Consider the following 13,107-nt stretch of genomic DNA (forward strand, 5'->3'; position numbering starts at 1 on the left):
GTTGCATTTGCATCAACCTGAAATAAAACAGACCATTCACGTTGCACCTTCTACATATAATATAATTCCAGCAACCCTATAGGTGGATTGATTACATTTTCCCCTCTATTGTATTGTTGTTGTAGCCTCTGCAGTTGCCCTTTTTGACTGACAATTTATCAACTTGGACATGAGTGATATTTTGGTATGTGGGAGTTGATGGGGTAGGGGTGTAAGAGCAAAAGCACATAAATCCTTAGGCAATATGCTACTTTAATTGTAGACAAATAGGTAATGGCACGTGTAAAATATTGCATGTCAGCTTGCAATTTACCTGGGAAATAACCTGACTTGGCTGATAATATGCTCAGGGCACACAAGCCATGTGGATGTTCTTGACTTACCATCTCTACCTTCTACTGCATCAAAATTTCGTTTTGTTTATAATGAAATATAAGGATGGAGAAACATCATTAGTCTATTTGGTAGACCTTACCATGTCTTCACATCTAAAAGCCACGTCCTTATCATCGTTTAGGCAAATTTCAGCCAATAAAGCACGTGATGTTCTAGGACTAGGATCTTCTCCCGTAACTATGCCTTATAGTTAATGTATTTTTATTTTTTTTTAAGTTTGCTTAAGCAAAAGTTTTTACTTAAGCGGAAAAAGAAAACATTAATTACAAGGTGCAGTTCATGCCTAAAAATGAGAGGATCATAGTTCGATGTTTTATCCCTTAAGTTATATTGTAAATTTCAGGTTTGATTTTTCATTTGCATATGCAATGGACAAATGTTTGCTCAACAAAATTTTGTCTTATCCCAACCCCTTTTTAAAAAAAGATTGAATCTTATTTTTGGTTGATTAATGAATACAACTAATATTTTTTAGAAAAGATCTTCTTATTCTAGTATAAGTTTAAAAACTCTTATACTCAATCTGAGTTTTTCATTTAAATTAAATCTAACAGTCAGTGAAGTAATAAATTATAACATGTTATATTTAAGTTAAATAAAAGGCTCATATTGGATGTAAGAGTTTTTAGACTGACACCCGTGTAAGAAAATCTTGCCTCAATATTTTTTATTATTTTGAAAATATTAATAATATGAATAGTTAAGTTAATATATTATTTTTATTATTCTTGATTTTCCTAAAAGATTAGCAAGTTTTACATATATTTTTTTATATCTCTTTACCAAAATTGTAAGCTTTTTTTATTTTTAACAATTCTGCTATACAGTACAATGTTATTTGTGTAGATTTCACATATAACATGGATTTTCTTCTTCGACATATATAATAGAAAGGTTGTAGGACGTATATTATATACATGATAAAATATCGATTGCTATACATAATAGCGCAAGGAAAGTAAGAAAACTTGTGAAAAGAATATTTAATTAATATGATCGCGTGAATTAACATATCATAATCAATTAATTATTTTAACTGAGAGAATTTTTTATAATTATGGTTTATCCTTGTAATTACACTAACACCTCCTTTCAAACTTAAGGTGGCATGATAAATATCAATTTGAGTCTGCTTAAGAGAACTTGAAAACAAGTAGGTGGACGAACTTTGATTAAAAAAAAAGAAGAAACATCATTTGTTTGGTCGTAGAGATGACAAAAATTAATTGAATTGTCATTAATAACATATCTTTCAAAGTGACAATTAATTTCAATGTATTTTGTTCACTCATTAAAAATGTCATAGTAAAGCATAGTAGACAAAATGTGAGACACTCATATTAATCAATAACCATCATAACCAAAGTAATTCAACAATAGCATATGCAAGAACATGATATTCAGATTTTATGCTAGAACAAGAAGTTATAATTTGTTTTTTGCTATGCCGAGAAATAAGAGAATTGTTCAAAAAGAAACAATAACTTGTTGTAGATCTATGATCCATTGGATCACCACTCAATCAAAATCAAAGTATCCAGATAAGACCAAAAAAAAGGGAAAACCATGAAAAAATATTCCTTTAAAAAAATCATAGAATTCTAAGGACAACAAAAAATGTGATGAGTGTGGAATAGTCATAAATTGACTAAGAATATGAACATATGCAACATGAGAATGAGTGACAGTGAGGTAAACAAGACTACCAACAAGTTTTCGATACAAAGAAAGATTATCAAAAGGGTGTCATCAAGTTATATAAGGTCGAAATTGAGTTCCAAGGAGGTGGATTCAATTTTGTTATTCATGATACCAACTTGAGAAAGTAATTTGGATGTATACTTGACTTAGGGGAGATAATAACCGTTACAATTTTGGGAAAATTCAAGACCTAAGAAATAACTTAGAAAACTAAGATTTTTCATGTCAAAATGTTGACTATGAGAGCATTGTGATGTTGAATTTCTAGACTCATTATCACCAGTTATGATCATATCATCAATATAAAGCACTAGAAGTACAATTACATTCTTAGTTTGATAAGTAAATGAAAAATTATGTAGACTAGAAACAAAGCCAAATTTTGTAAGAGCAGAACTAAATTTGGCACACTAAGCCTGAGGAGCTTGCTTTAACACATAAAAGGTCCGTCGAAGCTTACTAACCTTATAAGGAGAATGAAAACCAAGGTGAGAATGCATATAGACTTCTTTTGTCAAATCACCATACACAAAGGTGATAAGTGTCAAGTTTTAGTTAATTATTGCATGAATTTGAGCACTTATTTACTTTAATGAATTGAATTTAAATTTAAATTTTCTTTTAATTTAAAAGAATTTGATTTAAGTACTTTATTTACCTTAAAGATTGAAATGATGATTTTCCTTAATCCCCTTTTGTTACATTTCTTGATTTACTGGAGTTCAATGAAGATGGAAGGCAAAGGCGAACTAAAAACTCATTTTGATCCTTTTTTGCTCAACCAATCAATTGCTTAAGTGAGAAAGTGTGAAGCAGACCCAAGTCTCTGCCTAATTTTCGCTTGAGCAAGAATTCTTTTTTATCTTAAGCAAGACTTTTAACTTGAAAGAGAATTCATTTACTTTACTTTTAAAGAAAGAAGAATCAGGGGAAAAAAAAAAGAGAGAAATCCAAAGAGCGGGAAAAGAAACACACAAAGAGGAATGTTAGGGCACACCTTGGAGAGATTGCGGGGCCTTTCTTTATCCATTTTCTCTTATTTTCTTTTATTGTAATGGACACCATGAGCAGCTAACCCTTTTGAGATTAGATGTAATCTTCTACTCTAAAATATTTTAATAATTTATATATGGTTATTCATTTCCTTAGATGTTGGTTTTTTATTTTATTCTTAATGTTTCATTCTTTTTTAAATAAAAATATTTTGATTTATGATCCAAAGTTTATCTGGAAAGCCAACCTTAAAATTAGATTGAATAAAACTCACTCAGTGCATTGTGATGCTAGGGATAGATTTCAATATATTGATTGTTTATTGACTCTTGCTTTTAATGATGGAGAATTCATTAAATATATGAAGAATCATTATTCATTGAATACTCCAAGAAATTTTATATTTAAGGAATTGATATAAGAAAACATTAGGAGAATGCTTCTATATCTATAAAACGATTTCTAAATATTTATTCATCAAAATATGGAAGAGGAAGAATGATGAAATCCAATCTTAGCTCAAATCCTCATATTTTTATATCTTAGTCATGAACAATTTGTGCAACATCAATATTTTTGTTCAATTTTTTAATTAGAATAATAAAAATTATGAATATATCTACCAATCCCTGTGAATACAAAAACCTTACTCACCTGCTAAAATGAAAACTTGGCATACTTGTCAAAATATCAAAAGAAGGCATTTTTTACATCCATTTAATAATGACACCATTTATAAATTGCAACAATGGCTAAAAGATTACGAACAAATGTTACTCTAGCCATTGGTGCAAAGGTTTCTTTCTAGTCTAACACATACTCTTGAGTATACCATTTACGCACTAAGCTAGTTTTGTAACGCTCAACAATTTCATAGGCAAGAGTCTTGATTTTGACCTGCTTACAACTAATAAAGGTCTTTATGAGGAAGATCAAGTTTTAGGTATGCATTTTCTCCAAAGCTTGAATTTCTTCATATATAATTTATCATCAAAAGAGGTCATACTAGCATCATGTTAAGAAGTGAGTTCATAGAGAGTTGCAATAGTAGAGTAATAATGGTAATCAATAAAGCAATGTGGAGTAGAGGTAGGAGTAGAATTGTAAAATATTCAGCAGGAGTAGTTGAGAGAGAATTGATTTGGAACTCTTCAAAGTTACCTATATCAAAACTTGAAAATAACTTAATAAATGAATTGGTAAAAAATAGAGACTCGAGACTCATTGTTGAGAGTGTTAAAAGTTAGAGTGAAGAGAATAATGTATTTTTCATTAACGCATTATAATTAGTTAATTTGTTAGAGTCAATTTTTAGTTTGTTATAGCCAGTTTCTTTTTTGTTTTGCTTTTAGCAGGATTGTGTTTGCACATCCCTTTGGCCCTTTGACTATATAAATAAGCATCTTGTATCTTTCTTAATGTAAAATGAAAATGTAGAAGTTCCATTTCTAATATGGTATGAGAGCTCCATCGTGAAGCTCTTGTTGTTGTCACAAAACTACTGAGAGAACACTAACTAGCAAGTGTACTAAGTAGTTGTAACAAGTAATAAAATATTTAGAATCAAAGTTTGAGTCCCAAGTATTGTTCTTAGGGATTAGTTTTCTCAATTATCACTTTACAAATCAACATTTAGCTGAGTCATACAATTTATTAGAAAGTTTATATTATGTAAAAATCAGAAATAACAAATATAGAAAGATGTAAAGTTGAAGTAAAACAAAACTACGAATTTTGTATTGAAATGATATATGGAATAGAGTTAGGAATCACTTCACCAAATTATCAATTACAACTCAATCATGTTCTGAACTCGTAAATATTTCAACTGATTGATAATCGATTTCACTTATTTAATCAAAGAACAATTTCTTGACTCAATGATCCTAATGTTCAACTTAACTACCCTAATCCCTTAGGTATAATTCAATTAAACATTGTATTAAGCATTAGAAATCATAGGATTACAAGATAATAAATGTTTATCCCTAAGTATCATTAACCTTGGCAATTGATTTAGATTTGAGAAACTAACTCCACTTCCATTGATGAAAATTTCTCTAAGTTCAATTCAATTAAATGATCAGTCCAATAATTGCATTAAGAACAAAATCAAATGCTCAATTTAATTAAAATCTCAAGGTCCATATCCATAATCAAAACACAAACTCAAATTTAGATCCATAAATTCCTAACAAAAGAAATCTAGAACAACATTACAAATGGAGGAGAGAAAGAAAGAGAAGAAGAAAAAGAGCAGAAGAACATCTTCACAATCCAATCTCCAATCTAATTCTTCAAGAATTGAAGCTTGGAAGTTGCTCCTAATCTCTCTCTCTAACTCTCCTAGGAAGTGAAAATCAAATGGAAAGAAAAAATGACAAAAATTCCCCAATCTTTGGACTGTACATGTATTTATGTTTTTTTTTTTTTTGCTCTTTTAGATGTGTAACTTCAAATGGTTAAAGTGTACACGTAAAAGATCTTCTGGAATCTTCCTGGATTGAAGTGAGCACTTTAAACGCTTAAAGTGAACACTTAAAGTGGTTCTGCAAGATTTTGTCATGCGCATTAACACTTTGAACGTTTAAAGTGTTAATGTGCAACCTTCCTTTAGCCAAAATCTCTCTAAAATGAACACTTTCTGTGTTGAAAGTGATAACGCCCAACTATCTATGATGCGCGTGTTAACTTTGAGCATTTAAAGTGTTAACGTACATGCCTCTTTTGGAATTTAAGCTTGCGCGTGAGAACTTTGAGTGCTTGAAGTGTTAACATGTATGCTATCTTGCATATTTGCTACTGGAGTGTTCACTTTGAGCACTCAAAGTGTTTACGCACAAAGTCCTCTTGAGTTTACACCTCTATAGTATTCACTTTGAGTACTTAAAGTGTGCACTTTCACCTCTTCATCTAGATTAAAGCTTCTAAGTGTTCACTTTGAACACTTAAAGTGAATACTTTCAGTTCATTTTATTGAATTCACTCCAGAGTTGTTACTTTATGTACCTAGAGTGATAACTTTCAGACTTCATCAATTGATTCTTCACTTTTTAAGTACAATACTTTCACTTTCTTCTATTTCTTCATTTGATTCTCATCCTCATGACCTCCAGTTCAAATTTTATGCACAAAATTCAATCTAATCAGCAGAATTATATCAAAATTGGGATCAAATCTAAAACACTAAACTATTTTAAAAACTTTGAACATTAAAGCAATTTTTATGTGATTTTCAGCTTTATTATTCAATTTAATTACTTAATAACTACTAAAAAATAAATTAAAATGATAGTAAAATATGGATTTATCGGTTGCCAGAAAAATTTCTTTGTATTATTTTTCTCATTCTTCTGTTCTAATCTTTTTTTTTCTTTCCTAAAGATATTTTCCTTTCTTTCTTTCTTTTCCTAACTGGTTTTCTTACCAATCAATTGAATTCACTTTATTTTCATGGAAATGAAAATCCATCTCAACCTCTAGTATCTCCTCCTTTATGCGGCAAGAATTACCAAGTGTGGTCTACAGCAATGAAAATAGCTCTATTGTTAGAGAACAAGTTAAAGCTTGTAAACGATAGCATTCTTCCACCAATGGTAACAGATCTGACTTATGGAGAATGAGAGAGGTGTAACAACTTGGTGTTGATATAGATAAACAGATTTATTTCAAACTCAATTTTGCAGTCAATTTTATGGATTGACTAAGCATATGAAGCATGGAATAACCTTAAAGATAAGTTTTCACGGGGGAACATTTTTTGAATTTTTGATTTACAAGAGGAAACTTATAAAATGCAACAAGGAACATTTTTAGTTGTAGAATATTTCACACAATTGAAGGCACTATAAGATGGTTTGGAGAATTTCATATTCACTCCCAACTGTAAGTTTTCAATTCCTTGTAGTTGTGGTGCGGTTCAACTCTTTTGCACTTCAAGAGATCAAGATCATGTTATCAGGTTTCTTAAAAGCTTGAATGATTAGTTTTCACATGTATTAAGATTTTCTCTATGGTTATCCAACAAGAAAGAGAGATGAATCTAATGGTGGTTGTTCTAAATTTAATAGTGTTTACAATTAAATTTGATCAATCTTCTGCTAATCACAATAAAGAATAATTTTTGGTAAAAATTTCAATAAGAAAGTAGTTTTTGATAAGGAAGAGGTTGATTTAAAAACAATGGTAGGAGAAACCAAAATTTTTCAAATTGATTATGTACACATTGTAGTAGAAATAACCACATTGTTGAGACATGTTATTACAAAGTTGGTTTTCCCCTAGAATACAAGTCCAAGACAAAAAGATTTGTTAATGTTGTTGGAAGAGGTTTTGATAATGCTAAAATGTCCAAAATTCTAACCAAGTGGACAATCAAAACTCAGGAAGTATCTTTACTCAAGACCTATATAAAAAATTCTAGCTTTTTTGCAACAATCCAATTCCCAAGCTTCTCATGCCACTAATCTTGTTCAAACATCAGCCTTTGTATATACCATAATGCAGAGCACTGAGAATTTAAACCAAACAGGTAACCTTATTGATCACTAAATCAATGATACTGGTGCAACATATCACATCACTTTTAAAATAACTAATTTTTTTTTTAATTTCATTCTATTCAACCTATTGCTATTAAATTACCTTATGGCACACATGCCTTTTCATCTATTTTAGGTACTGTGCATTTGTCAATATCCTTTGTCTTGATGTATGTATTGTACATTCCTCAATTTCATATGAACCTAATTTCTAATAGGAAATTGATGCAAAATCTTCACTACTATATTGTTTTCTATTTTAACTTGTGTCATATCAAATAGGTTTTCAACAAGGAGGGGATTGGTTCAGCTAGACAGCAAAAGGGACTATATATGCTAGTTCAAGATGATGCATCATCACATATCATGGTTCAATCTTACTTGTTTGTATTTCCTTTAGTAGCACCAAAAATGATTCTATGTTGTGGCACCATAGATTAGGCTATGTTTTAGAGACACAAGATTATTTGTAACAATTTTAAGTTTCTACCTTTTTATCTTGTTGTACCCTATGATGTATGTCACGATGCCAAACAGAAAAGGTTATCTTTGAATAATATCGATACTTGTTCAACTTATATTTTTGAATTAATTCACATGAATATTTGGGGTTGTCGCAACGATACGGCAAAAATGTGTTTAAGAAAAATATTTTTTAAGAATAAAAATTCTTTTGTTAAAAATCAGAGGAGTCGTCACCAAGGTTTATTTTAAAAAAAAACCTTGAAAAAAGTCTTAAAATAACATAATCTTTGAAACCAAAATGAGTTCGGGAGTCATTTATGTGTAAGAAATGTATTAACACCCTACAACATTCGTATAAAAAAATGATTATCTTAAATTAATTATGCAAATTCATTTTAATTTTGAAGAATAATTATTTAACCCTTAAACAATAATTATTTTTATTTTTATTTTAGAAGAAGAAAAATTAATTATTAAAATATGAATCAGTGTCTTAAAAGAAAAAAATTATTTTGACTTAATGGGTACCGTCCCTGCTCCTACGTATCCTCAAGTGCAATGCAAAACTCAAAGTCACGTAACTTTATCTAAAAATTATAAAGTTGGTTGATTAAAATTAAGTTTAGTAAAGAAAATTTATTTTGAGATTAATTTATAAAATAATATTTATGATATGAGATAACGCGATTATACATGTATCATACAAGAAATAATACGGAAGGTGACGGAAGATCACAAACTATATTGCAAATTGTTAAAAAAATATTTTTATTTGTAAATGAAATATTTGAATTTATATTTTTAAATTATAATTAATGTTGAAAGAAAATTTAAGATAACGTAGGTTATACATAAATCTCTTATAATTAATTGGACAATCGAAGGCAATGTAAATTACACATCGATGTTACAAAAATTTTCATAATAAAATTAGTAATAAAATGTTTTGTTATTTAATTTATGTGAATTAGAAATATGACTCAAGAAAATTAAAAAATAATATAATTTTTATTTAATGAACAGAATAAATATATTTAATTAATTAAAAAGATTAAAACTTCGTTTGATAAATTTATATGACATAGAACTCAATGTAACGTCGGTACACATAAGTCTTAATAATTTAAAGCGTATAAAAGTAGAGATGCTACATAATGATACTATAAATCACTACATTAATATGATAAAAATATTCTATATGATTAATTTTAATGAAATAATAAAAATAATAATCAATTAATTTTAGAATTCGGATAGAATTGTTTTAATATATTGACAATGTATAAAACTCAAGATAACAATGGTACACATAAATTTTTGACAATTTATAATGTATAAAGGAAAAGTGCTACACATTAACGTTATAAATCATTGCACTTAGTATACTAAAATAATTTTTGTTTTAATTAATGCATTAGTAAATTATTTATTTTATAAATAGAAGAAAAATATATTTTGGTTGATAAAGTTAGAGTTTTTTTTAAACATAATTAATTTTTCTTAAAACTATTCATATATTACATAAGAACTAAGATATCGTAGGTATATATAAGTCTCAATGATTTACAACGTATAATGACAGAGTTGTTACACATTAATATTATACACCATTGCCTTAATTTTGTATATTTATTTATTATATAATTTTGAAATGAAGTTAACTTATCAATCATGAAAAAAAAATATGAATCTAAGTTAAATTATATTAATTTTTACAACAACAAAATAAATAAATAATTAATTAATTAAAATTAATAGACATTAATATTTAGATAATAATAATATATTTAGAGATAAATGTTTTATTTAATTTTGTTGCAAAAAAATATTTTTTTATTTTATTATTATCAATATTCCAGTATTATCATTTTTATAAAATTTAATAATAAAAATAAATGAATAAATAAACTAAAAAAATGTTGATACATAAATAATATCTTATTTATTCATAAATATAAAAAAACAAAAAATAGATGTAAGGTAGATGTGAAATTGATGTGATAGGATGTAGTAAAAAACGTAAATCCACTGAGCATAATCGATGGGATCACTGTGCATGATAGATGGTGTAACACCCTACTTTTGTTATTTATAATTATTTCAAATTATGTTAGTTGTTTGCACATGTTATTTGAAATTAGAAGTGTTTAATTGATGTGAATTATAGGATATTTCATTGTAGCGAGATAAGTCATTCAGAATCAGGTTCTCTGGAGCCCTCTTGCTGTAGCAAGGATCTCTCACTGTAGCTATAATGACAAACAGTAAAGGAAAAAAACTTTTTAATTTTTTTACTGTAGTGAGAAAGTCACGAGTTTGACAGATATTTAAAGAATTTTTGTCCTAAAAACTTCATTTTCAACCAAATCAGCTTTCTTTCCATCCTCTTTGTTCTCTCCCTTTTCCTTCCCAAAGAAAACCTTCAAAAACTCTGGATTTCCTTCGGATCTAAGCTCAAACATCCATTCCACTAAAATCTAAATAAGTTTCTGGAGTTCATTCCTTGAATCTCGTTCCTATTTCTCTTTTCTCTTTTTTATAATAGAAATATACCTTGTGATGTTAGGAAGAACTCTAGTCGAGTAGTATTTTTGGTCGAGATGTGGAGTTTTTCTCTAGAGCACACGAAGAACTTAGTTATTGAAATTCATTTCCAGGTAAGGGGAGTTACTCCTTAACCCTATATTCTACCTAAATATCTTTATTAATTTTTAGATTAGAGGTTATCTTATTTTAAAATGTAAATTCATAAAGTTTTCTTGAAACTAAATAACTTTGAAATGGATTTTTGGTATAAAAGAGATTTTTGATCCTTTTAAAATCACTTGAGATGTAGTTATCATAAATAGTTACGAATAAGAATAAGTTAAATAAATTTATGGATAAGTTACTATTTTTTATAATGTGTGTGTTGAATAGTGAAAAGGTGAAATATGTTGAACTTTAGGTTAGAAGATTCCATTAAAATCGAGAGAATGTGATCTCCGGTAGTATATTCTAGATTGCACGATTTGGACTGAATTTGAGAGTGTCCGACCCTTGACATATTGCATGAAATTGTGTGAGGATATGTGTCTGCCTTGTGATTATATACGTAATTGAGAAGTTTGTTGCTGTGTGAGAGTGATATAAAAGGTATATGTCCTATATGTGTGAGTTGGGTTAAGTTTAAATAAGTATAATTGTTTGAGAATTTCTAAAAAAGTATACAATTGATTATAAGAGAAAGGAAAATTGTGAAAACTGAAAAGTGGTGAATATGTGTGGCGAAAAGAGAAAGGGACATTAGCACGTGTGTTACAAATACACCGATTGATGCCATTATGATATATGTGTTGTAATACACCGACAGATGAGATTATAACACATATGTTGTAGTACATCAATTAGTGTGTTTGCAACATTTGTATTAGAGTAGTATAACTTGATGTGCCAATGTTGAGATATTGTATGGATAATTCAGGGATACATTGGGGATTTAGGATCTAGAGTTGATTATGAAAATGTGGGGGAAATGAGAGTGGTAAATAAAGTTCATTGATGTGTATATTATATAAAAGTGAGATGCATTTATAGGCCTTATACTCATTTCTTGATTAAACTCCTAACTATACCTTTGTTTGGAAGGCTATGAACGCGCATGTTGTATCTGTGTGTGGTTTAGCTGACCAACGACTATCCATGTTGCGTAAGTTCTTCGTAACTAAGAAGAGTGTGTTAGTAGCAATTTAGGCGCCCGAGAATACCTAGAGTATCGTTGATTGATGAAATATTCAAACTTGAGATAGATAAAGTAGCACGAAAATATGAATTTGATATATTTGGTTAAATATGGAGTAATATTCGAGAATAACTTTTGTTAATTAAAATTGTATGAATAAGTAAAGTAGTGTGAATTGTGGTGTTGAATTTGATTGGGTTAATTAAATAAGAAATGGAATACGTATGGATAATGATGAAAGATGTATATGAATAATTTGTCTTGTTAAATTTGTTAAGTACGGAACATTGTTATTCTGTTACATGTTATATTAGAAAATGTTTCTGCAATATTATTTATTATTTTATAAAATAAGATTTTTCGTAGGGTGAGGGATGCTCATCCTTACAAAATTTTTCAAGTAATGAAATGATAAAAAAAAAATTAATTCGTTCTAGGATCATACTCACAAGGAATGGTAGAAAAAGAACTACTCTGAGGGATTTGCGTTATTGAAAAAGGACTGTTAATTGAGTTTCCATTCAAAGTTATTTATAAAATGTAATCATTTTAAATCATAATTCAAAGTACAGGTGTAATATTTAGTAATTAACTGTAAATATAAAATTTTTAGCTTTTCTTTAATTGCGAATTTATAATTCCAAAATTATGTCTTCAATGCTATTATGAATGAACTTTATATGTATAAAGTTTTAAATCTTGCACATTTTGGTGATCCACATACTACATATACGAAAAAAAAATTCTTATATTTATTTATCTTTCACTTATTTTAATCATATCATACTGATATTTCTATTTTTCTTAAGAGGAAAACTATTTAAAGAAATTAGGGATATTACAGATGGCATCGAGAAAGAGACATTACATCCATTTCATTGCATTATAAAAATATAAAGAAAAGATGTTAAAGTGGTAATTCTTTGTATTGTATAAATGGCAAGGTCACATGAGGTAGTTTGCAGTGTATGATCTAATCAAGAGAAAAAGAAACAAAAATATACTAAAATGCTTTATCTCTATCTTTATAGGCAAACCATCATAATATTTTAGTTGTGGAGGAAAGATACCCAAATGCAAATCAGAAATAATATTCAAGCTCTCGAAGAGAAAAAAGAAAAAACGTCATACTAGATGCTCAAACACAAATAGAAATAGCATTCAAACTACAGCCCAGTGAAAGAGAAGAACAAAGTCACATCAAAAGAAATTATACAAAGTCAAAGAATGATATTCTGTCTGTATTTTTGAATTCTTTTCCTTTCTTTAATCTTCTTTCTTTTTGTTTTC

This window comes from Abrus precatorius, unplaced genomic scaffold (assembly GCF_003935025.1).
Source record: "Abrus precatorius isolate BTA unplaced genomic scaffold, Abrus_2018 Scaffold6, whole genome shotgun sequence".
Lineage (NCBI taxonomy): Eukaryota > Viridiplantae > Streptophyta > Magnoliopsida > Fabales > Fabaceae > Abrus > Abrus precatorius.